Source organism: Camelus dromedarius, chromosome Y (genome assembly GCF_036321535.1).
Source record: "Camelus dromedarius isolate mCamDro1 chromosome Y, mCamDro1.pat, whole genome shotgun sequence".
NCBI lineage: Eukaryota > Metazoa > Chordata > Mammalia > Artiodactyla > Camelidae > Camelus > Camelus dromedarius.
The window spans coordinates 6,086,794-6,113,338 of NC_087473.1; the positions used below are offsets into that span (position 1 = coordinate 6,086,794).

Here is a 26,545-nt window from a genome sequence, read left to right on the forward strand (position 1 = left end):
ACAACATGATACAGGCTCAAAAACAGATACCACTGAATAGAAGAGAACAGAGTAAGCAGATATAATCCATAACAAATATAATCAATTAACCTATGAAAAAGTAAGGAAGAGTATAAAATGATGAAAAGGCATTCTCCTCAATTAGTAGTGCAGGGAAGATTGATAATGTAAAAGATAGATTAGGATATTTCCTCATATTGCATACAATCCATGAGCACAGAATATCTTTCTGTTTATTTTTTGTTTACTTATATTTCTTGCACCTGTTACTAATAGATTTATGTTTAGCTATATTATTTCACTTATTAAATTTACTCCTGTTTTATTCTTTTTGATATACTCGTACACACAATTGTTTTCCTAATTTCTCTTTCTGATAATGTGTTGTCAGTATATAGATGTGCAACTGATTTTTGTATATTGATTTTGTATTCTGCAAGTTTAATACGTTTGTTCATTATTTCTAACAGTCACTTGAGGAGTCTATGGAGTTTTCTATCTATGTGAAGTTATGTCATCTGTAAAGTGTTACAGCCTTTTTACAATTTGGGGCCTTTTATTTGATTTTCTTGACAAGTTCTTCAGTCTAGGACTTCTAGTAGTATAATTTAGGACTTGTGAGAATGAGCTACTTTTTCTTATTACTGGTCCAGAGGAAAACGTTCCTGTATGTTAACATTGAGCTTGATGTTATTCATGGCTTTTTCATATATGACTTTTATTATGTTTAATTACATTCTACCTAGAGTGAATTTGTTATGAATTTTTTCAAAAATATGTTAAGTTCTGTCAATAATTTTCCTACAAGTATTAAGATTATTATTTTTGTAGTCTTTGTTTTTTAAGGGATGGTATCACATTAATTGATTTGCATACGTGAAATAATTTTTATGAATCAAGACTAAATCCCACTTAACTATAGTTTATAATACTAATAATATGCCATGAATTCAGGTTTCTATTATTTATTTAGAATGGAATATATATATACTGAAGGAAAAAATTACATGGTTGATTGAGTATAGATTTATTTATTTAAAAATTTTATGTCTCATTTTGAATTTGGCTTATGTTTAATGGAATTTACTTCTAAATAAATAATATAACTTTTGGTAGAACTGGATTTACTACAGTTTACTGATAGAGAACATAGCAATTATTTAAAATTAGAGTACAAAGACTTGCCTTAAAATGCCATATTATACTAACAATGCCAACTGTTTCAGGACTGAGAAACAAATTGCTTCCTAAAATGTACATAGCTGGTATTTTCCACAACAAACCATATTTACTGTTATTTGTTTGTTTGTTTGCCCCTTAATGGAGGCACTGGCTATGGAACCTAGGATCTTGTGCATAAGTTTATTTATCAACATCATTTTGGAACACTTAACAGGAACCACAATAGTGTGGATTATAAAGATGACAAGAAAATTTATTCCTTGTAGGGACTGAAAAACCTCTGAATGAAATAATGGCAAAAATAAACATTTATAAGTATACAATAAGATCTTCTCTTTTCTAAGTTTAAACTAGAATATTAAATTACATTTGCTTTACTTATACTGCTGAATTACAATTTAAAAAAAAATTCCCCCCCTTGGGATTTCTTAAATTTGATTGATTATTTTAATCTAACTTTATTTCAAAAATATTTACCATTTATTTATAAGCATACCAAATAAACTGATATTTATTCTGCTCATTTTTTGAATATAGAGGTACTTAATGTAAAGCACACAGATAAATAACTACTTCCATATCCAAATCAAATTATCTTTCATTTTAATTACAAATGATAATGAAATAGTTATACCTTTTTTGTACAGGTTTCACAAAAATTTCAATTTAAATTCCAAAACTTTAAAATTAGTTTATTTATTTAGTGCAATATTTATACTCTGTTCACAAATCTGGTATAAATTTGTGTACAAAAGGAAGGAGAATGGTTTTATTCATAGACCGCAAATTTAAATTATTTAAAAAGATTTTGTGTGAAAAAAATTTGCAGATCACACTGTAAAAATAAACATCCTATAGGCTTCATTTTAACTGGATGAATGAGAATTAAACACAGCCTGAAAGTTACACTTGGGTTGCTGGGATACAAGGCATTTGTGATGTCACAGCTTCTCAGGTTGAGAACCACTGTGATGGCCTTGCAGTTTATGAGTGCAGGCCTGCTAAAGCAGCATTTGAAACTGCAGTGCTCAAAATCATGCAGATTAGAAAAGGAGCTGTAAAAAAAGTTATTTGAGATGGCACATGTTACTTTAGAAATTCAAGATGTGTCTCCTAAAGATGGACCAACTGGTTCAGGAAAGTCCAGTAGATCTCTATTGTGTGATCAAACATTCTCTGGGGACTTGGACTTGAGGTCTATGATTGAAGAAAATGCTTTTCAGACTTTGTATGAAGAATCCTTTATAAAAAGATCATGTTACACACATTGTGTCTCTGAACCAGATGAAGATAATGATTTTTGTTCTCTGACATTTCCAAGGAAACTCTGGAAAATGTTTGGGAGTGACCAATTTCAATCCATCTGGTGGGATGATAATGGAACTTCCATAGTTATCAATGAAGATGTCTTTAAGAAGGAAGATTTGGAAAGAAAGGCCCCTTTCAGAATATTTGAAACTGGAAGTATGAAGAGTGTAGTTAGAGAGCTTAACCTTTATGGTTTCAGTAAGTGTGGCAGAATTTTCCAAGATCTGCTTCTCTAACTGACTTTCTGGCAGAAGAAAAAGAAGTCTCTGTTTTAAGCAAGGTATTCAGAAATTTTAGTCACCACTTGATAACTTATATATAAATTTTTTTTGTAGGTCAATCTATGGTAATTTAAATGTAAAGCTAGATTTTAAAAATTGCATAAAACTACTAAGGCTAAAATACTTAATTTTTTCCAAAAAATTAAGACTGTGTTAAGTATTCAAGATTATGAGAAACTTTGCTAGCAACTATGAATCTTATCAGAAATCTGAATATAGGTGTTAAAGCTGCTTTTAAAAAGTGGTATTCACCGTTACGGCAAATGCTAATGTTTTAAATTTGATGACTAAACTATTTAAATATCTATTTTCCAAATAAGTAATTTTAAAAAGTAGTCAGCAATGTTCATATTTTGATGATATTATCTTAGTATAGTAAGCGTGAAATCTGAGGTTTTATAGATTATGCTTATTGTAGTCTTGTATTTTGGTTTAAAGTAATACTAAAATATTTCTCCTATTTTTGTAGCTGTAATTCTATCATAATCCAAATTTTAAACGAGGCTGTCCCCAGCTTTTAGTGAGAATAAAAAGAAGAGTTGGGATTAAAAATGCTTCTCTGGTATCTTCATTGGCTCACGATTTCAACAAGAAGCACTTTAAAGCAGAGGGTAATTTGGATAATCATAATTCTGGTTTTCTGTCTGACACTAGAGGAGAAAGTGCATTTTTACCTTCTCCAAATTTAAACATGCTTCTGAAAAGAAAGCCCTCTACAAGCCATATAATTGGTGATACAAGTACTCCGATGAGAGGTGATTTTCCTCCTGCTTCATCAATGTCAGTTAGACCATCAAAAAATTTGCAGTTGATCAACGTGCTATTTTAAATCAGTTGACCACTTTCCACGTGCACTCACAAAGCAGCTACACTGAAGCAAATGGCTGTGTTGTGAATTTCATTACAACTACAACCTCTTCTTCTCAGTACAGCAACTTACCTCCCATACAGAGCAATTATCTTGGACTGACGGTAGATCCTTCTACTTTTCCAAATAGATATCACAACTTATCGGGCAATGAAGGTCCTTTTACTTAACTTCAAGCAGAGTGCAACCAACGGTTTCAAGTGCCTGTGATAGCTGATACATCAGCTAACTCTGTTTCACGGACAACTCATCAGCCAACTGCAGTTTATGAACCTCATCCTAATTAAAAGTGATCTGCCTGAGGACTACCAGATTATACAGAATAACAAAGATTATAATTGATGTTGGCAAATGTCGACAAAAATCTGCAATTTTATTATTTGAAAAATAAACATACATGTTTACCTGATTTTTCCTTATTTTTTTAAAAAATACAGTAAGGGTAAAATGGGAAGTAAGTTACCATTTAAAGAAAAAAAAGATATTTAATTGATGTGATCATTTGAGGGAACAATATGGGAGTAAATTTGAATAACTTCTTCAAAGGAAGAACAGAAAATGGTAGAAATTGGGAAAAGACTAAAACATTTAGAGAGGGAAAACTACTAAGTGTCTTCTGGTTCATCCTTGAAAGTATCAAAAGTGTTGTTGGGATAGGTTGGAACAGGGGATAAATGCAGGAACCAGCCCAGGGATCATTGTCTTTATTATGTCGTCCCTGGAATCATAAAGATCACATGATGTTGTCACAGATGGCACATTCATCATGTGGTAGAATTTAAGAAGTAATTTAATCTATGGTCTTCTTTGTGCTGTTCTCAAAGCATTCCAATAGGTGCTTTCATTTCCTCTGCTCAAGATTCTACACTATATTTTCTGGTGAATACTTTATGTTACTTTTATGTTGCAGCCAAAGACAAGCTTACATCCTCAGGGTGGCAATTAATGCCTTTCCAACTCTAAGCCCACAAACTCAACATTGTTTAGTCATTTATTTATAGATCTGGCAACTGACTACCTTGGCATATCTTTATGTTTCACTGTATCTGGAGATATATCCAAGCAAATGCTTGTCAACCATGTAAACTCCAAACTCAAAACTTTTGCTCCAGCTCATCCTTGGACTTAGGATATCCTCCTTTTACCTACTTAGACTTTCCCAGTCTCAGCACAGAAACCACCTCCTCCAGATGTTTTCTGTCTATAACCTTTCCTTGTCTAACTTGGGTACCAGCACATTAAGTGCAGAATATGCCATAGTATGCATTTTAGTATTTAGTGAATGAAAAATACATGTTGATTTTAAGCAAAATCTACTTTCTGAAACAAAAAAACTCTCATGGATTTGAAACTATTTCGTTATGGTCTTTACTCTTCACCACAAACTAGCTCTTTTCATAGCCCAAGGACTAGTCACTCAAGACAGTTCGTGGAGGTAGGTACAGGAGACAAATTATTATTTTCTTCTTAATTCATGCCTCCAGAGGCCTAAAGCATTCCATTCTCATTTTCTGGATATTTTCTTGTCTCTTCGTCAACCACCCAACCCAAAATAACTGATTCTCATCCCCATACTAATAAATACACTGCCTTCTAATTAATTTACTTCTTAGAATCAGAGCTTTGTCCAGAAGGGACAGTGATATCACAAATATTTAAAGTAGTTTTATACACCCCACATAACTTGTGCCACTTCTAACCTTCACAAAGAATTTATATAAGAGGTACTAGCCCCTTACTTGGGGTGGTCATAATCAGTAACCATATTGCAATCTAAAATGTGTGGACTAGAAGGAGTTGAGGGTGGTAGAAATAAAAATTTTTCCAAATGCAAGAATACCAAATTTCTGCAGATATTAGGAAATATAAATTATTCATGGAAGACTTTGACCATATCCCATTAATTTAAAATAAAATGTGAAGCATTTTCAGAATGTGAAATGCCCTGAAATGCTGGAAAAATTGTAGGCAACGTCAGGAAGCCTAAGTCTTCTGCTTACATTCATGCAGCCAGTGTCAGCTAATAAGACTGGAATGGCAATATTGAGTCTTAAAAATGTGTCACTAGTTGTGAAGAAAGCCTTTGATAATCTGGAGAATGGGCAAATGGACCAAGGTAAGCTCTAGCCACATCCCACCAATATGAACTTTACCAAGAGAAGAAAAGAGACCACTTGCAACAGGAGAACTGTGTCTGGACAGCAGTGGTTGTTCCTACAACAGAAACATGAAGGTTTTAAGTTTGCCAGCTCAACTCTGATGGTGGCTATGTTGTTATTGATATTAGCAATCTGGGGTTCAGATGGGCTGCTTCAGCAGCTAGTTTCCAGCTCTCTTATCAGACAGTGTGTCTTACCATGATCATTTTAACAAGGTTCTATACTGATAAGTCAAAAGCTACAGTTTACTTTCAAAATTAGAAATCCTAAAGAAGAGTATTGTTGGTTTGTCCATCTGTATTTTTCAACCTGGGAAAGCTAGACTATTGGCAAAAGTACAAAGTATGGCTGGTGCTTGAAAACTATTCTCTGAGCTCTTCCCACTGAATTCTTCCCACTAAATACTACAAAATTTTGTACCACTGTGTGTGTGATTGTGTCAAGATGGATTTTTTAGCACTAAGATTGACTTTGTTGAGTCATCAGTGAATTATGCTTTTGCACCTTGCAGGATCTCTGTGAATTAAGAGTTCCAATGAGACACCAGATTTTCTTCATATCATGGAGAGGTAGATTATATTTCTCCCAGTATACTAATTGTTACCTGTTCACTGAATCCCGAGTTGATGCTAAGGCCAAGCCACTGAATCTTTGAAGTTGACTGATGCATAACATTTCTCCAGTCCCCAGAGCCCAACAAAGGACTGTGTCTCCTTTTTAACTTAAGCTTATGTCTATGATTTATTTCTCTTTTAATTCTCATTGTTTAAACAACTTATTTTGTCTTTGAATACACCTTGAATAATTGATAGAGACTGAAACACTGACTTATTCCCATTCACCTAGAAATTGCAATTACCTTTCTTTCCATGGACTACCTGGAGTAGAGTGAGCATAGTCATCTTTTTGAAAGCAGTCCTCAGTCCTTATACTGCAGAAACTTTACACTTCTTTGCCCAGCACATGAGCAAGAATCTTCGTTGTGGATCTCAGGGTTTATCCTCACATCTCCTAATGCAACCATGAGAAAACATCACATTGTCATCCAAAATCAAGACTTTGTCAGTATTACATACCCATTGCCAAACAGTTAAGATGTGTAGGAGTTCTGAGATTTTACCATGATAAGATTTTTAGCAACTGAGCACGTTCCTTTCTTGTAGATACTGTCGGGGAGATGTGAACCTCATACAGAGACAGTGAACTTTATCACTCACAGCAAAAGAAGCCAGGGTTAAATTTTGTATCCATTTCCTAATCTCAGATGAATACACTGAGTGAAATTTTGATACCTACAGAAGCAGTGGGCTGTTATCATGAAGAAAGTTTAAGGCATGGGAAAAAACTAATTTTATTAGTATCTTTATGTATTATTTATTAGAATCACTTACTTATTAGTATCTTTACCTAGGATAAATATATCATGACTCAAGTTTACTTGCTGCAAAAACAATCATGAGAAATAACATGGAAAAAAATGATCATTGCTTTTCCATTTTTCCTTCCACATTTAATGAGATATAATTGGCATTAAACATTCTGTTATTTAGGTGCACAGTATAATGATTTGATTTACATGTATCATGAAATAAATATCACAGCAACTATAGGGAGAATTCATTATGTCATTTAGATACAATATTAAAGATATACAATTTAATTTTTGTTTGTGATGAGAAATCTTAAGGTTTACTCCCTTAAAAACATTCATATATATCATAAATCAGTACTAATTTTATTTATCATGTTACTATGTGGCCTCCCTATAACACGTTTATTTTATGGCTGGAGGCTTGTACCTTTTGAGTGCATTAATCTAATTCTCCTTTCCAAAACCCTGCCTCTGTTAACTACAAATCTGATATTTTTTCTATAATTATGTTTGTTTGTTTTTGAAGTGTACTTTAGTCTATAACACGATGTTACTTTCTCTTACACAACATATTCTTTTCTATCTTTAATACATTTCAAACTGATCAGCAGAATAAATCTAGTTACGGTATGTTGCTATTTAAATATATTTCATAGTTATTGACTATTCACCATACAGTACATTTATTGTCCCTGACTCATATAATTTAAAACTGGAAAATTTTCTCTCTTAAGTTTCCTCAACTATTTCTTTTTCCTCACCCCATTTCCCTCCTTCTTGTGAACAACCTGTTTCTTTCTATATGTATAACTCCTTTTCTGTTTTGTTCTGTTCGTTTGTTTTAAATTCCAAATATGAGTAAAATCATTAACATTTGTCTTTCTCTGTCTGACTTATTTCAATTGGCATATTACCCTCTTGGTCTACCCATTTGTTCAAATGACAAGAATCTATTCTTTTTATAGCTGAGTAATAACCCATTGTATTTTTATGTGTGTGTGTGATTCTATCTATCTATCTATCTATCTATCTATCTATCTATCTATCTATCTATCTGTATATATATCTATAAATATAGATAAATCTGTAGTTAATAGATGGGTAGATATATATACTATAAATGCACATCTTCTTTATCCATCATCTACTGATGGGCAATTAATTTGCTTCTATTTCCTGGCTATTGTAAATAATGCTGCAGTGAATTTAGGTTTGAATTTATCTTTTCTGATTAGAGTTTTTATCTCTTGGAATAAGTATCCAGATATGAAATTGTTGGATCACGTTTCATTTTTAATTTTTAGATAAATCTCTATACTCTTTTCCACAGTGGCAACAGAAATTTGCATTCAGTCCAGCAGTGCATCAGGGTTGTTTTTCTTACATCTTCAACAACACTTATATTTGTTATCTTTTTCATAATTGTCATTTTGACAGCACTGACATAAAATCTCATTGTGTTTTGGACTTGCATTTTTCTGATGGTTAGTGATGTTGCACGTTTTCATGTGCCTGTTGGTTATCTTTCCCCCACTGTATATTCAAATTTTGTAATGGGCTACATAACCATATTGTCTGATTTCATTTCTGGCACTCTGTTGTGTTCCATTATTCTGTTTGTTCTGTGCCAGTACCATATTTTTTTATTACCGTAGATTTATATTATACTTTAAAATCAGGGACAGTGATACATCCTCTTTGTTCTTTCTCAAAGTAGTTTTTTTTGTTTGTTTGCTTTCACTTTTTTCTTTTTTTCCTTTTTAGTGATTTCAACTCTTTTGTGATTACATGTAAATTTTAGAATTATTTATTGTTCGTTTCTGAAAATGCCCTTGGTATTTTGATAGGCACTGAGTTTAATTTGTGTATTTTCTTGGTTAGTACTGTCATTTAAACAATAATTTTCTCTTAATTGATGAACACAGTATATTCTTTCATCTATTTGCATCATCTTCATTTTCCTTTCTAAATATTTTATAGTTTTCTGAGTACAGGTCTTTTACCACCTTGTTTGGATACATTTCTAGATATTTTATTTTTTTGTAATTCAACTGTAAATGAGACAGTTCCCACACTTACTGTATCTGTTAGCTTGTTAGTGTGTAGAAATGCAAGACTTCTGTATATTAATTTTCCATTCTGAAATTTTACCAAATGCATTGATAAGCCCTAGTAGTTTTGTCATGCCATCTTTAGGATTTCTGTTTAAATTATTTCCTCTGCAAACAGATACTTTTACTCATTTTCTTAATTAGCTATATTTTATTTACTTTCATTTTGAATAGGTATGGCTGGAATTTCCAATACTATATTTAATAAAAGTGGTAAGAGAGAGCATTCTTGTCTTCTTGCTGCTCTTACAGGAGATGCTCCCAGCTTTTAATCAGTGAGTGTCATGTTAGCTGATTTTTTGTCACATATGACCTTAACTGTGTTAAGGTATGATTCCTCATGCCCACTTTGAGGGGAAATATAATCATAAAGAGATACTGATTTTGTCACAACATTTTATGGCTCTATTGAGGTGACAATATAATTTTTAGTCTTCAGTTTGTTAGTGTGGTGTATCATATTGATTAATAAGTAGGCATTGAATCTCTTTTGCATCCCTGGAATAAAATGGACTTAATCATATTGTATAATCTTATTAATGTATTGTTTGGCTTGCTAGCATTTTAGTGAAGATTTTTGATTTTTGCATCTATGCTTATCAGTAATATTTAACCTTATTTTTTGAGGTATTTGTTCCAGCTTTAGTAGTATTGTGATATGGAAAGTTGGGGTATGAAGCCTTCCATTGTCTGCAAAGTTTTGGAATATCCTGAGAAGTACAGGTGATAGCTCTTCTCTAATTGTTTAGCAGAAGTCAACTGTGAAGATGTCTAGACCTGGAATTTTGTTTCTTGGGTGATTTTGTTTAATTACTAATTCAGTTTCATTAGTGATAATCGGTTCATATTTTCTATTTCTCATTCCATCCTGGAAATTATTTCTTTCTAAGAATTTGTCCATTTCTTCAAGGGTTTCCATTTTACTGGCCATAATTTGTTGTATCCTCTTATGATTCTTTGTATTTATGTGATATAAGCGTTAACTTCTCCTTTTTTTATGAGTATTCTCATTTTTGCTCATGAGTCTGTTTACAGATTATGAATTTTATTTATCTTTCAAAAACCATTATTTAGATTGATTAAATATTTCTATTTTTAATCTTTATTTATTTATGTTCTGAACTTTCAGGTGTCTTTTCTTCTATTAACTAGTTTTTTTTTATTGTTTTGTTACATCTTTTGGTTGTAAGTTTATGTTATAAGAGAGAGATATTTCTTATTTGCATAAGTGGGATTATTTTGCTATAAACATCCCTATTAATACTGCTTTTGCTTTACCCCATGAACATTGTTTTTGCTTTCATTTTTCTTTGTATATTTTTTCTTTGATTTATACAGGAATCCATTGGTTGTTTAATATTGTATCATATATCCTCCCCATTTTAATATTTTCCTCAGTTTTTTTTCTTTTAGTAAATTTGTAGTCTCACAGAATCCATAAGTTTCTTCACCAAACAAGGAGACAAATAATAAAATTTATACAAAAATATGTAAGACCCAAATTTTCTGAAATATTCTTTGAAAAATGAACAAAGCTATGAGCATTATCCTCCCTGACTTTAGAACAAACTACAAAGTTACAGTAATCAAAACATCAAAATATGGCACTAAAAGAGACACATAGATCTATGGAACAAAATAGAGAGTCCTAAAATAATCCCATACACATATGGTCAATTAGTCTACAATGAAGGAGGCAAAGTATACAATGGAAAAAAGGCAGTCTCTTCAACAAGTAGTTCTGGGAAAACTGGACAGTACATGTAGAAGGAAGATGTAAGAATACTTCCTTCCATAGTATACAAACTAAGATACAAATGGATTAATTTCTTAAACATAAAACCTGAAACTACAGAATTTCTGACCAAGAACATGAGCAGAACTGACTTTGAGGTAAATCACAGCAATATTTATTTTTCATGTGTCTCCTAATGAAAGAAAAATAATAACTAAGAGTAACAGTTTATAGTTTAGTGAGCAAGAAATTGATGTACTATGTGATAAAGGGATTCTACTTAATGTATAAATGTGAAATGCAAAACCTTTTCCAGAAGAAAGGAAACCTTCAACAAGACATATGACAACACACATAATAGAAGGAAAATTTCAGACAATGAGACCAACAAGGTGCTAATATCCATAATATATACATTGCATATTAGACTATTATTTAAAAAACAAAGACTCCAACTTAAAAATAGTTGAAGGATCTTCATGGAAACTTTTCAAATATAGACATGTGGATAATTTTCATGCACATGAAAACATACATAACGTTGCTATTCATTAGGAAAACATAAATCAAAACCAGAATGAAATATAATCTCACAGCAACCAAAATGGCTATTAACACAAAGTCTACAAATGACAAAATTTTATAAAAATGTCGAGAAAAAAGAACCCATGGACACTGTTGGTGGAAATATAAATTGATGCATCCACTATTATAAAAGTGTGGACAGTGCTCAGAAAACTAGAAATAGAGTATTATATGTTGTAGCAATTCCAGGTTTTGTTATAAATCTGAAAAAAAATGAAAATAATAACTTTAAATGATATATAACCCCCAATGTTCTTAACATCACAATTTATAATAGCCAAGAATAGAAGCACAACTCAACTGCCCATCAACAGATGATTGGCTGAAGAAGATGTGAAATATATATAATATTATACCTTCATAGGTATAAAAAATTATTCTGCCATTTTGACAGTGTGACTGGACCCAGAGGATGTTCTAAATAGGAAAATAAGTAATACACAGAAAAACAATCTACGTTATCACTTACATGAGGAAACTAAGGTATAAGAGAAATAATCTTAAAAAAAAACAGAAACATTCTCACGTATATATGTGTAGTGTATCAAGTTGTGGTTTCCTTTGGGGACAGGGAAGAAGGATGGAGAAGATAGAAATATTCAAGCTACTACCTATAAATTAGAGAAACAACAGGGCTATATTTACAGCACAGTGAAATATTTTAATAATTTAAATGATTTTAAAGAGTTTTAGGCATATATTACAGGAAAATGTGCATGTATGTGGGAAAAACCTTGAAGAAAGAACCCAGGAAAAACTGAAAATATTTTGTAGTTCTATGATATTGAGGGAGGTGATTTGTTCACTTTCTTTACATTTCTTATAATGTCCTTAGTAGAATTTAAGCTTTTAAGTGAAAAAGTATATACTTTTAAAAAAGTGACATAAGGTTAAACTATTTTTGTCTCTCCCCTTAAATCTAAAGTCAGTAAACCATTCACACCTCAACAAAAATAACTACAAAACAAAACAATACTCCAGAACACATGTGTACAGCTGAAGTGTGGTGGACTAAAACACATAAAGGAGGCTGAATTGAGGGAAGAGCAGAGTTGGTGCCGGCAACCAAGGCCCACTGACTAGGGTATCTTAGCCCACAGGTTCAGAGAACCCAGTAAAATCAGGGCCACAGTGGTTCACACAGCTTTGGCTTCCAACTACACATGGTCAAAGGTAACTAGGAGAGAGCCACAATGGAGACAGAATTTCCAGTCTTCAGACACTCAGACATTCATGACACTGTCACTTCTCCCCATTCAAAGTGGTGGAGACAAGATACCTTGCAACAATGAACATGGCAAAGGCACTTGCCTTATTCCAACTACCCACCTGCCTTAACACTTTTCCTCAGTGTGTACACTGAATCTAAGGGATATCAGATAAAAGGAAGCTTTCCCAATCTCAGTGACAAGAGTGGCATTAACTAACAGAGAAGTCTAAGAAGTGACAATGAAAACACATCTTCTATCCAGACAGTAGTGACTGGAAAGTGCCATTTAGAATTATTATCAGAAGTAGCTCAGGTAAGTAAAACCAAAATTGTGCAATGTTTCTAACTACCAGAAAACAAAAGCAAGGACTCCAACTCCCAATCTGTTATTTAGTCATCAGAGCAATAATTTAAAAGATCATGACCAATCAAAGTAACATTATATTGCATGCACACACACAGATACACAGACTCACACACACACACACACACAAACACACAGACACAAACACACACACACACACACAATGTCAACCCTGAAGCAAACAACCTTAAAGTCATGGAATATTGCCATATGACTAATAGTGAATTCAAAATAGGTGTCATACAGAAACTCAATACATAAAACTAAACTCAGAAAGCAGTTTAGTGAACTCAGGAATAAATTAAATGGCGATAAGAAATACATTAGCAAAGAGATTGAAACTATAAAATAACCAAACATTATTGGAGGACCAGAGAACTTAATAAATGAGATGACGAATGCAATAGAAAGCATTGGAAGTAGACTGTCTTTGTCGAAGAGAGATTAGCAAACTCACCAATTGAAAACTAGAAATGAAAGGAAAGGGCAGAGATACAAGATATAAAAAAGTGAGGATAGTCTACAGTAGCCATCAGACTTCTTCAGGAAGTGCACATTAGAATGAAATCCTGGAGGGAGAAGTAATGTACAAGGCACATGATGGTTTATATAAAGAAGTAATATTCGATAACTTCCTTAACCTGGTTAAGGAAATGATACACAAGTCTGTGAGCCAACAAAACTCCAATAACTTTGAGGCAAAGAGACCTCCTTCAAGATACATCATATGCAAATTGGCAAGTCAATGACAGAGTAAAATTTTAAAGGCAGCCAAAAAATTTATGATAATCTACAAAGGAACCCCATTAGGCTATCTGCAGATTTATCAGCAGTAAACATAGGCCAAGGGTAAATAAAATGACATTTTCAAACTACTGACATATGAAATCTTTCAGCCAAGTATACTCTACCTTGCACAGTTATCACTTAGATACAAAGTGAAAATAAAGAATTTACCAGACAAACAAATCCTGAATGAGATGAAAACCAAAACCAAGACATCTTACAACAGATGTAGAAAAGAGCTCTTCTAAGAAAAATAAAATGGCAAAAATATGCAAAACATTGACCAAAATGCAAAGTAGAGACCACGAGAAAGCCGCAAATGATTATTTGAGCATGTTTCAAAATGCTACTATACTATATGGATTAAAGAGAGGAATATAGGAAATCATGGGCAATAAATATAGATATATCAATCTGGTAACATCCTCACAACAGTAAAAGAAATAATTTGAGACAGTAATCAGAAAAGATAATGTGTAATAATAAAACAACATTAAAGTAAGATGCTATCAGAGGAAAAAGACTAAATTATTCATGAGATATTTTATTTTAAATGAAGTACATTAGATGTACTATGTTGTGTTATATCAGATTAACAGCATGGAGAATCCAACCACTTTGTAGATTATATTGCATTATAAATTATTACAAGTTATTACAAATAATTGTAACATACAATTATTATAAATTATTTTGTATAATTCCCTGATTCTACAAATTATCTTTGTTGCTTATCTCATTTATGTGTATTACTTTGTATCTGTCAATGTCCTACCATTAAATTTTCTTTCCCTTCCCCTTTGGTAAACATAAATTTTTTCCCATATGTTTGAGTCTGCTTCAGTCTTTTCAATCTAGTCTCTCAATCGGTCAATCTCTCTATCTTTCTGAGTCTCTATTTCTCCTTTTTCTCTATTTATCTATCTTTCTATGTATATATCTATCTATCTTTCTATGTATATATCTATCTATCTTTCTATGTATTTTTCTGTCATCTATCAATTGATATATATTGATAGATGTACCCAAATATATGTTATTCTTAAGATTCCACTTATAAATTATAGTATAACCATTTTTCTTTATCTGTTACTTCACTAAGCATAATATTTACTAGGCCCATTCGTGATTTTGAAATTGCAATATTTTATACTTTTTCATGGCTGAGTAATATTCCATTCCGTATTTATAGAAACATTATATTTTATTAAGGCCGTAGTCTATTGTGGACCTTTGGAACGCTTCCCTCACTTGCATATTATAAACAGTGCTCTAGTGAACATTGGTTCTTCTCAATTTAGGGATATTCCCCAGATTTTTCTTAGGAGAGGTATTACTGGGTCATATGGTAATTCCCTTTTAAGTTTTTTAAGTAATCTGAATACTGTTTTCCATAGAAATTTTACCAATTTACATTCCTACCAGGAGTATACAAGAGCTTTGTTTCCTCCACATCTTCTCCCACACTTAGTATTTGTAGACCTTTTGATAATCGCCATTTGACCACTGTGAAGTGATACCTCATTGTGCTTTTGATTTGCAATTCCCTAATAATTAGTAATGTTGAGCATTTTTATCACTTGCCTGTTACTCATCTGAATGTTTTCTTTGGAAAAATATTAATTCAGGTACTCTGCTCTTTTTTTGATTGGGTTTTTGTTTTTCACATTGAGTTGTGTAATTTAAATCCATGTTGCATCTATTAACCTAAATCTATTAACCCCTGGCCACTTGCATTGTTTGCAAATATGTTCTCCAGATACACAGGCAAGATTTTCATTTCATTGATAGTGTCCATAGCTGTGCAGAAGTTTTGAAGTTTGTTTAGTTCCCACTTGCTTATTTTGCTTTTATTTCTTTTGCCTTAGGAGGCTGATATAAGAAAATATTCCTATGATATGTAACCAATAGTGTATCACCTATATTCCCTTCTAGCAGTTTTATAGGATCAGGTCTTCCATGTATGTCCTTAATACAGTTGGAGTTTATTTTTGTATGTGATGTCAGGGAATGCTCTAATTTCACTGTTTTGAATGTAGATGTCCAGCTTTCCCAACACCATCTATTGAAGAGACTGTCTTTTCTCCACTGTGTACTCTTGCCTCTTTTATCATAGATTCATTGATCATAGGTTTGTGGAATTATTCCTAGGCTCTCTATCTGTTTGTATTGATTATACCTGTGTGCCAATGCCATGCTGTTTTTATTACTGTAGGTTTCTATGATAGTAAGGAGTCTGGGGGGTTATACCTCCAGATTTTTTGTTTTATCCCAAGTTCATTTTGGCAATTTTTAATGGTTTCATGTAAAACTTAGAATTATATTTTTCTAGTTGTGTGGAAAATACTACAGCATTGTAACAGGAATTGACTGAATCTGTAGGTTTCTTTTTGTAGTACGGCCATGTTAACAATATTAACTCTTTCAATCCAAGAACATAAGACCTCTTTACATTTCTGTGAATCATTTTTAAATACTTTGCCAATGTTCTAAAATTTTCAGACTGTAGAACTTTCACAAATGTGGTTACATTTATTCCAATGTATTTGGGGGAAAAGGATTTTAAATAGAATTGCTTTCAACATCCATTTTATGGTATCTCATAATTAACGTGTAGAAATGCAAGAGACTTCTTTACATTTTTCTTGTAACCTGCTCCCTTGCTGAAATTATTTATTTTTCATAATAGTCTGTGTGGAGACCTTAGAACTCTCTATGTAGATTGTTATGTCATCAGTACTGGTGACATTTTGCCTCTTTCTTTCCATTTTGCCTTTCTGTTACTTATTTTTCTTTTCTTTTCTTCTATTACTATTAAACAGAAGTGTTGAGAGTAGGAATCCTTGCCATGTTCCTGAATTTACCCAGAAGGCTTTCAGCTTTTTCCACTGAGTATTAAAATTTGTTATAAACGGCCTTTAGTATGTTGAGAGATGCTCCCATTGTACTCACATTCATGAGATTTCTTATCATGAATGGATGTTGAAATTTGTCAAATGATATTTCTGTGTGTATTGACATGGTCATGTGAATTTTGTCTTTCCCTTATTAGATATGAATTATGATGATTTATTTGTGTATGTTGAACCATCTTTGTGACTTTGGAAGATATCCAACGGATCATCGTCTACAATCCTTTCTATGATTTGCTGGATTAATTTGTTGATGTTTTATTGAGGATTTTTGAATGTATACTCATCAAGAATATTGGCTTTTCATTCTCATTTTTTTTTTGTGTCTTTGACTGGATTTGTTATCAGAGTAATGGTGGTCTCATAGAATACCTTTGGGAATTTTCCTTCCTACTTCATTTTTTTTGAAATAGTTATTGAGAAAGAGCTTTTAATGAAGGCATCCAGACTTTTTTCAAGGGCTGTTTTTAAAATTATAGATTTTATTTAACTTATACAGATTAATGTTTTCAAGTTTTCAGTTTTCTCTTTATTCAGTGTTGGCAGACAGTATGTTTCTAGAAATTTGTCCATTTCTTTTAGGTCATCCAGTTGGTTGTAATGTAACTGCTCATACTGCTTTCATAAACTTTTTTTATTTCTGTAATATCAGATCTTATTTCTAAACTTTTGATTTTTATTTTGTTTCGGTCCATGCTCCATATATCTTGATAAGCCTGTTTAAATGCATATCAATTTTTTAATATTTTAAGAAAAATAATGCTCTTGATTTTATGATTTTTATTTATTTTTTAATTTTTATTTTATTTATTTTCAACCTAATAATTAAAAATTTCTCACTCTTCTGCCTTTGGGGTTGTTTGTTATTATTAGTAGTTATTATGGGTGGTAAAGTTGGTCCTTTTTGTGAGTTTTTTCTTATTTCTTATACAAGGCATGATTTCTTATAAACTTCCCTCATAGATTTGTCTTTGCCACATCCCATACATTTTATGAAGCTGTGTTTTCATAGTAGTTTGTCCCCATGTATGATTTTATTACCTCTTTGATTTCATCATTGTCCATTTTTTATTTTTTTAAAAGTTGTGGTTTAATCTCATGTTTGTGCTTTTCCTGTTCTTCTTTCTAGCGTTGATGCATAATTTCAAACTTTTGTGTATGGAATAATGCTTGCTGTCATCTATATTTGCTTAAAGTTTCTGAGGCTCTTTTGATGACATAATATGTGGTTAATTCCTTAGATAACATCCTGTGCACACTTGAAAAGTTTATGTATTCATCTTTTCTGATGCAGTGTCCAATAGCTCAGTTAGGTTGAAATGATCTAATATGCTATTAAGACCTCTGTTTCTTGCAGATATACTTTCTGGGTTATCTGTCCATCAAACTATTGATGTGTTAAACTCATCTACTATTATTGTTTATAATGAATTAATTCCCTAATGTCTACTAATATTTCTTTTTATATTTAGGATCTATGGTGTTGGGTCCATATATAAGTAATGAGTGTAATACCCTATTTTTATATTGATCTCTTTTTCTTTATATAATCTCATATGAAACTTTCATTGTGGCCCTTGTTTTAAAACATATTTTGTGTGATTTGAGCATTGCAATCTGCACTTTCTTGTCATTTCCTTGAAATAACTTCTCCATCTATTTCCAAGCTGTGAAAATCTTCCTCCATAAAGTGAGTCTTTTTTGCGGGGAGGCCAAGATGGTGGAGTACAAGGATGCTTGTAGCTCACCCTTTCCCAGAAATGCAACAAGACTCACATCCACAGACTCACTCAGCTAACCAGAGAACCTGCAGAACTCTGAAAGATGATTGTCCTCTTCAGATGATAAAGATGCAAAAAATCTGGTAGGAGAAATGGAATAAAGAAGGTAGAAAAGGCAAAACAGACTGGAACAGGTCCCATGGGGAGGGAGCAGCAAAAAAGGCCTGGCACTCATTTATTTAGTCTCCCTTCTCCAACTGAGAGGCCAGTTGGAAGGTGGGGGAGACTCCAAGGCTTGGATCTGTACAGAGTAACAGTTGACTGTGAGAACTAAGTTAAACAGGCACAGAGGGTCCCTGTGACACCCAGCCCAAGATACAGCACAGCAGCTATGGGCAGGGCAGTGCTACATGAGCTGGGTGGAAAATGGGGATGGGTGCACTGAAGCAACCCAGGGGAAATGAAGGGGGCTGTGTGAAATGGCTGTGCATTCATGGGGCAGAAGAAACTGGGCCCTCCATAAAACAAAAGGGCAGATGTGCTCTGGGGGGAAGGGTGCATACCCCCATCTCTGAAAATACACAAAATTTTCTAGGTGAACAGAGATGGGGCTCATGCACAGCCACCATAACCTCTGTCACATTTCACCCCAGAAGCTGTGGGGGCAAATGCTGCATCAACACATAAGGACTTAGCAGCCTCAAGGAACAGACAGAGACTTGTCTACAGCCCAAGGCAGATAGGATGCTTCTGTCCTGGTTCCTCAGGGAACTTGCTCCACCAAGACAAACAAGGAGCTGTATTTTGTCCCAGGCCAGGGACAGGGCTGTTCCACAGTCTTCCCTGAGCCCACCTCTAGGTTGTAAGCCCAAGGCAGAGCATACAGTGGCACAGAGCAGTGGAGTAAACAGCACCCTAAAGGGGAGGGTGGCCCCTAAAATTTGGGCAGGAATGGATCCCATGAACATGGTGCTGGGAGAGGACATGATGCCCAATCCTGCCTGGTCAGTCTGCAACATCTGACTGCAGCATTGGGCAGGGCAGTGACAAGCCAGCCCACAGTAAAGGAGAGCTGCACTTGACCCAGTGTTGGGAGTAGGTGCGATCTGCTTGCCGACAGGCACTGGGAGCAGCACAGTTGAGGACTACAATGGAGGACCTCTGGAAACACCAAGCTGAGCTTCCAAAACAGGATGAAAGCAGAAAGACTTCATATTAAATGCACACAGTCTCTAGGAGGACATCGACAACCCCACCTCTTTTTAATCTGTTATTACCTCTTCCATTTTCTATTATCCCCTTAATTTTTCCTCCTGAAACAATTATATACACTCTGATATTCATCCCTTTGAAATTTTATAAAAATATTTTTATTCTTTTTATTTTTCAAAATTCTGCTTCCACTTGCTTTTCCATTATTCATTATACGTTTTCATATTTTTATTTCTCCCTTCATTAAAATTCTTTATCTCTCTGTCTCTTTTTTCTCTTTCTTAAGTTGTATTACTACATAGACATTAGGTAGATAAACTCTTTTAGGACCACAGTAGATAAATGATACTCCATATGACACAGTGTGAGAGAGGTAGGAGCAAGATGAAGAAGCAGAGAAACAATTCCCAATTAAAAGAACGAGAGAAATCCCTGAAAGAACGATCAATGAAATAGACATCTATAGCTTACTAAATCAAGATTTCAAAAAAGGACTGATCAAAGTACTGAAGGAAACAAAAGAGATAGTGTTTGGAGATATAGAATATATCATAAACGAAATGGCAGCTATAAAGAATTGCTGAGTAAAATAGGTAAGCACATTGACAGAGATGAAGAAAGATCTAAAGGCAGTGCAAAGTGGAATAGATAACGCAGAGGAACGAATTAGTGACTTAGGAGACAGGACAATAGAAAGTACCCAATCAGAAGAGGTACAAAAGAAACAACCAGAAACACATGAAAAAACCATAAGGGACCTATGGTATAATATAAAGCATGCCAATCTTTGCATGATGGAATTCCCAGAAGGGGAAGAAAGATCAAAAGTTATTGCAAAGATGTTTGAATAATTCATGACTGAGAACTTCCCAAACTTAATGAAGGAATGAGATATCCAAGTACAAGAGGCTCAGAGGGCCCCAAACAAGAAGATCATATATACACCAACACCAAGACATATAATTAAGATGGCCAGAGTCAAGGATAAAGAAGTGATCCAAAAAGTAGCAAGAGAAAAGCAAAGAGTGTGTTACAAGTGATCTCCATAAGGATCTCATCAGACTTTTCTACACAAATACTACAGGCCAGAAATGAGTGGCAAGATATATTGAAAGACATGAATGAAAAAAAAGATATACTCTAGGATACATTATCCAGCAAGGCTATCCATCATGATAGAAGGAGACATAAAAAATTTCACAGACAAGAAAAAGCTACAACAGTTTGGCAACATTAAACCCATGCTTAAAGAAATATTGAAAGGTCTACTCTAAATAGAAAAGCAGCAGGATGATAGAGAATTGAAAAACTCACAGCTGGAAAGGTGATAAATCAAGAATTACAAATAAAATAAGCACAAAATTATAGAAAAAGGCATACAAATCATTGAGAGTGGGAGAGGGAGGCAGGAAAATTCAGAATTGTTTTCTTTGTCTTTCATTTTAAAATATTTTGTTCTTGGTAGGATGTGTTTGAGATCAATTTACTTTCAGTTTAATAAAAGCAGTTATGGTAATGGGCTACTGGACTTATAAAAAAGGGTAACAACAAGACAAAAACTTATCAGGGAGTCACTAACACTAAATAAAATTCATGATAACACAAAGGAAATTTACCAAACCATAAAATGAAGATGAAAGGAACAAAGAGGAAATGCCTAATCAACTGCAAATATAAGGTCAAAGTGGCAATAAACCCAAACCTATCATGAATTACTGTAAATGTGAATGGAGTAAATGCTCTAGTCGAAAAATATACAGTGGCAGGCTGGATAATAATGCAAGAAACTTATATATGTAGCATACAAGAGACCCACTTGAGGGAGAAGGACACATATAATTTGAGAGTGAAAGGATGGAAAGGGTAGTCCATACAAATGGAAAAGTCAGAAAAGCAGGTGTTGCAGTACTGATTTCAGACACAATAGACTTTAAACCAAAGGTCATAAAGAAAGATAAGGACATTTTATAATGATTAAACAAGTGATACAAGATGAGGATGGTATACTCATTAACACATATGCACCAAATAGAGGAGCACCTAAATACATAAAGTAATTACTAACAGATATAAAGGGTGATAGTGTTGGGAATAGTATAATAGCTAGAGATTTCAACACTGCATTATCATCACAGGACAGATCACCAAGACAGAAAATAAATAAGGCAACAGAGAAATTAAATAATACAATATGAATATTAGACTTGGTGGATATTTTCAGAGCATTGCACCACTACAAAATAGGATATACATTCTTTTCAAGGGCACATGGAACATTTTCCAGGATTAAGCATGCACTTGGCACAAAGGAAACATCAGCAATTTTAGGAAGATAGAAATTACCTCGAGCATCTTTACTGACCACAATGCCATGAAGCTACAACTCAACAACAGAGAAACAAAGGAGAAAAGAGGGAAAACATGAAGATTAAACAATATGTTTTTAAAAACCAAAGGGTCAATGAAGAAATCAAAGCTAATATACAAAAAAATAACTTTAGACAAAAGAAAATGAAAGCAAAACCACACAAAATTTATGGGACTCAGCAAAAGCAGTGCTAAGAGGGGAGTTTATAGCAATACAGTCCTTCCTCAAAAAAGAAGAAAAACCAAAAATAAACAATTGAACCCACCAGCTGAATGAACTAGAAGAGGAAGAACAAAAAACCACAAAAGGCAGCAGCAGGAAGGAAATGATAAAAATTTTGGAGGAAATAAATAAAATGGAGGTTCCAAACCATAGGAAAAAAATCAACCTTACAAAAGCTGGTTTTATGAAACAGTAAGAAAAATCGACAATCCTGAGCAAACTCAAAAAGAAGAAAAAGGAGAGAGCACAAATTAGCAAAATAAGAAAGGAGAATGAAGAAATTACAACAAATAAAATAGAAATACAGAATATCATACGAGTATAATATGAAAAACTCCATGGAAGCAAACTGGATAACCTAGGGAAGATGGACAAGTTTCTGGAAACATACAGTCCACCAAGACTGAATCAAGAATAAACTGACCCCTTGAAAAAATAGATCACTAGAAATGAAATCAAAATAGCAATATAAAACCTCCGTACAAATAACAGTCTAATATCGGATGGCTTCAATGTGGAATTCTACAAAACATACAAAAAAGAACTCATACCAGTCCTTCTCAAAACCTTCAGGAAGATTGAAAAGGAAGGAATACCCCCAAAGTCATTCTATGAAGCCACAATCACCCTGATACCTAAACCAGGCAAAGACACTACCAAACAAGAGAATTATGGGCCAAAATCACTGATGAGCTTTGATGCCAAAATCCTCACCAAAATAGTAGCAAATAGAATCCAACAAAACATACAAAAGATTATACATCATAAACAAGTGGGGTTCATCCCAGTGACACATGGGTAGTTCAACATATGCAAATCAATCAATGTAATACATCACATCAACAAGAGAAAGGGCCAAAACCATATGATCAACTCAATAGATGCAGGAAAAGCATTTGATAAAATTCAGCACATATGTATGATAAAAACTTTGACCAAGGTGGGCATAGAGGGAACATATCTCAACATCATGAAAGCTATGTATAACAAATCTACAGCCAGCATAGCTCTCACTGGTGAGAAAGTAAAAATCTTCCCACAAAAATCTGGGAGAACACAATGTTGCACACTAACACCACTCCTACTCAACATATTGTTGGATGTCCTAGCCACAGCAATCAAACAAGAGACAGAAGGAAAAGGGATAAAAATTGGAAAGGAAGAGGTAAAAGTCTCACTATACGCAGATGACATGTTACTATATATAGAAAAGCCTAAGATCCACATAAAAACTACTACAACTTATCAAAAATTCATTGATAGAAGGTTACAAGATTCAGGTTCAAAAATCTGTGGCATTTCTTTACGCTACCGATTCAGACAATACTATAGAGCTACAGTCATCATGACAGCACTGTATTAGTACAAAAACAGACATATAGGCCAATGGAATAGAATAGACAACCCAGAAATGAACCCACAATTTTTTGGACAATTTAACTTCAACACAGGAAGCAACAATACACAATGGAATAGAGACAGTCTCTTCAGCAAATGCTGCTGTGAAAGCTGGACAGCAGCATGTAAATCAATGAAGCTAGAACACTCCCTTACACCAGACACAAAAATAAACTCAGAATCGATCAAAGACTTAAACATACGACAAGACACAATAAACCTCCAAGAGAAAAATAAAGGCAAAATATTATCTGACATCCATCTCGAAACTTTCTCTTAGAAGAAATGAAAGCAGTAAGAAACATATGTGACCTAAAGATACTTGCAAGCCTCTATACAGTAAGCAAACCACAAGTAAAACAAAAAGACAACCTAAGGAATGGGAAAAAAATTTTTCAAATGAAACTGACAAAGTCTTGTTCTCCAGAATATATTAGCAGCTCATCCAACTGAATAAGAAAAAACAAACAACCCAATCCAAAAATGAGCAGAAAACCTAAACAAGCAATTCTCCTGGGAAGACAAACAGATGATAAACAGGCACATCAAAAAATACTCAATATCACTGATTATCAAAGAAATGCAAATCAAAACTATAATGAGGTATCACCTCACAACAGTCAGAATGGCCATCATTCAAAAATCCACAAATGACAAATGCTGGAGAGTCTTTGGAGAATAGGGAACCCTCCTACACTGCTGGTTGGAATGCAGTTTGGTGCAGCCACTCGGGAAAACAGGATGGATATCCCTCAAAAGCCTAGGTAGAGACTTATCATATGATCCAAGAATCCCCCTCCTGGTCATAAATCCAGAAGGAACCATACTTCAGGATGACTCCTGCACCCCAATGTTCATAGCCAGCACTATTTACAATAGCCAAGACATGGAAACAGCCTAAATGTTCATCGACAGATGACTGCATAAAAAAGAAGCAGTATATTTATACAATGGAATACTACTCAGTCATATAATCCAACAACACAACATCATTTTCAGCGGCAAGGTTGCTCCTGGAGAATGTCATTCTAAGTGAAGTAAGCCAGAAAGAGAAAGAAAAATACCATATGGGATTGCTTATGTATGAAATATAAGAACAAAATGAAACAAAACATAACAAGCATAAATACAATACAGAAATAAACTCGCACACATAGAATACAATGTTTTGGGTGACAAGGGTGCGGGGGTTGGGAAGAGATAGACTGGGATGCCAAAATTGTAGAATAGATAAGCAAGATTGTACTTTATAATGCAGGGAAATATACAAAAGATCTTATGGCAGCTCACTGAGAAAAAGATGTGACAACAAATATATATATGTTTATTGTAAATGGAAAAATTTGCTCTACACTGGAATTTGGGGCAACTTTGTAAAATGATTGTAAATCAATAACAAAAATGTTAAAAGAAAGGAAAAACATGATCCTAAATATAACAGGCATAAATATAAATTATAGAGAAATTCAGTATGCAAAACAGCAGTTAACCCAAATTTTTTTGTGTTGTTTTTTTTTAAATATGCAAAATCAAGAAACCCCTTGCCAGGTGCATCATGAAGAAAGAGAGGTGCTCCAAAGCAATAAAGTAAGAAATTAAATAAGAGAAACAACAATTGTTACCTCAGATATATAAAAAAGAGATCATTTGTCAACAGTTTCATGCCAATAGTCTGGACAACTTAGAAGAAATGGACACATGTCTAGAAAGAGACAGAGATAAGGAGAAACATATAATTTGAACAAACTGATTAGCAGAAGAAGGATGGAATCTGCATTTAAAAAAATCATTAAATACAAGTGCAGATTTCAACAGCTCGTGTGGAGAACTGTACAAAAATTCAAAGCAGAACTTATACTCTTCAAACTATTCAAAAATAGTGAAGATGAGGGAAACTCCAAAATTAATACTATGAAGTTTCATCACCATGACAGTAAAGCCAACAAACAAAGTTTGGACAAAGATAACTTCAAGCAAATATCTTTGATTCATATAGATGCAAAAATACTACAAAATAATATTATTAAACTAAATCCAGCAATACATAAAATGAATCATATACCATGATCATATTGGATTCATTGCAGGGTCACAAGGGAGGTTCAACATACACAAATCAATCAGTTTGATACAACCCATTAACAAAAGAAAAAGGAAAAACAAATTGGTCATCCCAATAAACCCATAAAATTCATTTCTCAAAATTCAACATTTATTCATTAAAACAACAACAACAACAACAACAACAGCAACAACAACAACAACAACAACAGGAACCTCTTACCAAAGTAGGATATAGGAAATATATCTCAACAAAACTAAACTCATTTATTACAGACCCACAGACAACATAATATGCAAAGGTGAAAACTGAAAGCCAAATTAAGGAATAAGACAAGGATGCCCACTCTCACCATTTCTATTATACACAGTGTGGGAAGTCTTAGCAACAGCAATCGGACAAGAAAAAAGTTATTATAGTTGCATTGAAAGAAGTAAAACAGTTATTATTTCAGATGACATGAATATCTATATAGAGAACCGTAAAATTTCTCCACACAAAAACAACGAAAACTAATAAATACATTTAGCAAAGTAGCATGATTCATGATTAATATACAAAAACTGTCACATTTCTTTACACTAACAATGAAATATTCCATAATTTAAAAATTCCATATGAAATCACATCAAAAAATGAAAAACCTATGAATAAATCAATATAATAAAATCTAGAAGACAGTGATAAAG

General features: G+C 33.4%; 1 pseudogene; it reads left to right on the top strand.

Annotated features, from left to right (window-relative positions):
• Nucleotides 1-2,258: 2,258 nt before the first annotated feature.
• Nucleotides 2,259-3,926, top strand: LOC135320448 (heat shock transcription factor, Y-linked-like; annotated as a pseudogene).
• The last annotated feature ends 22,619 nt before the right edge of the window (nt 3,927-26,545 follow it).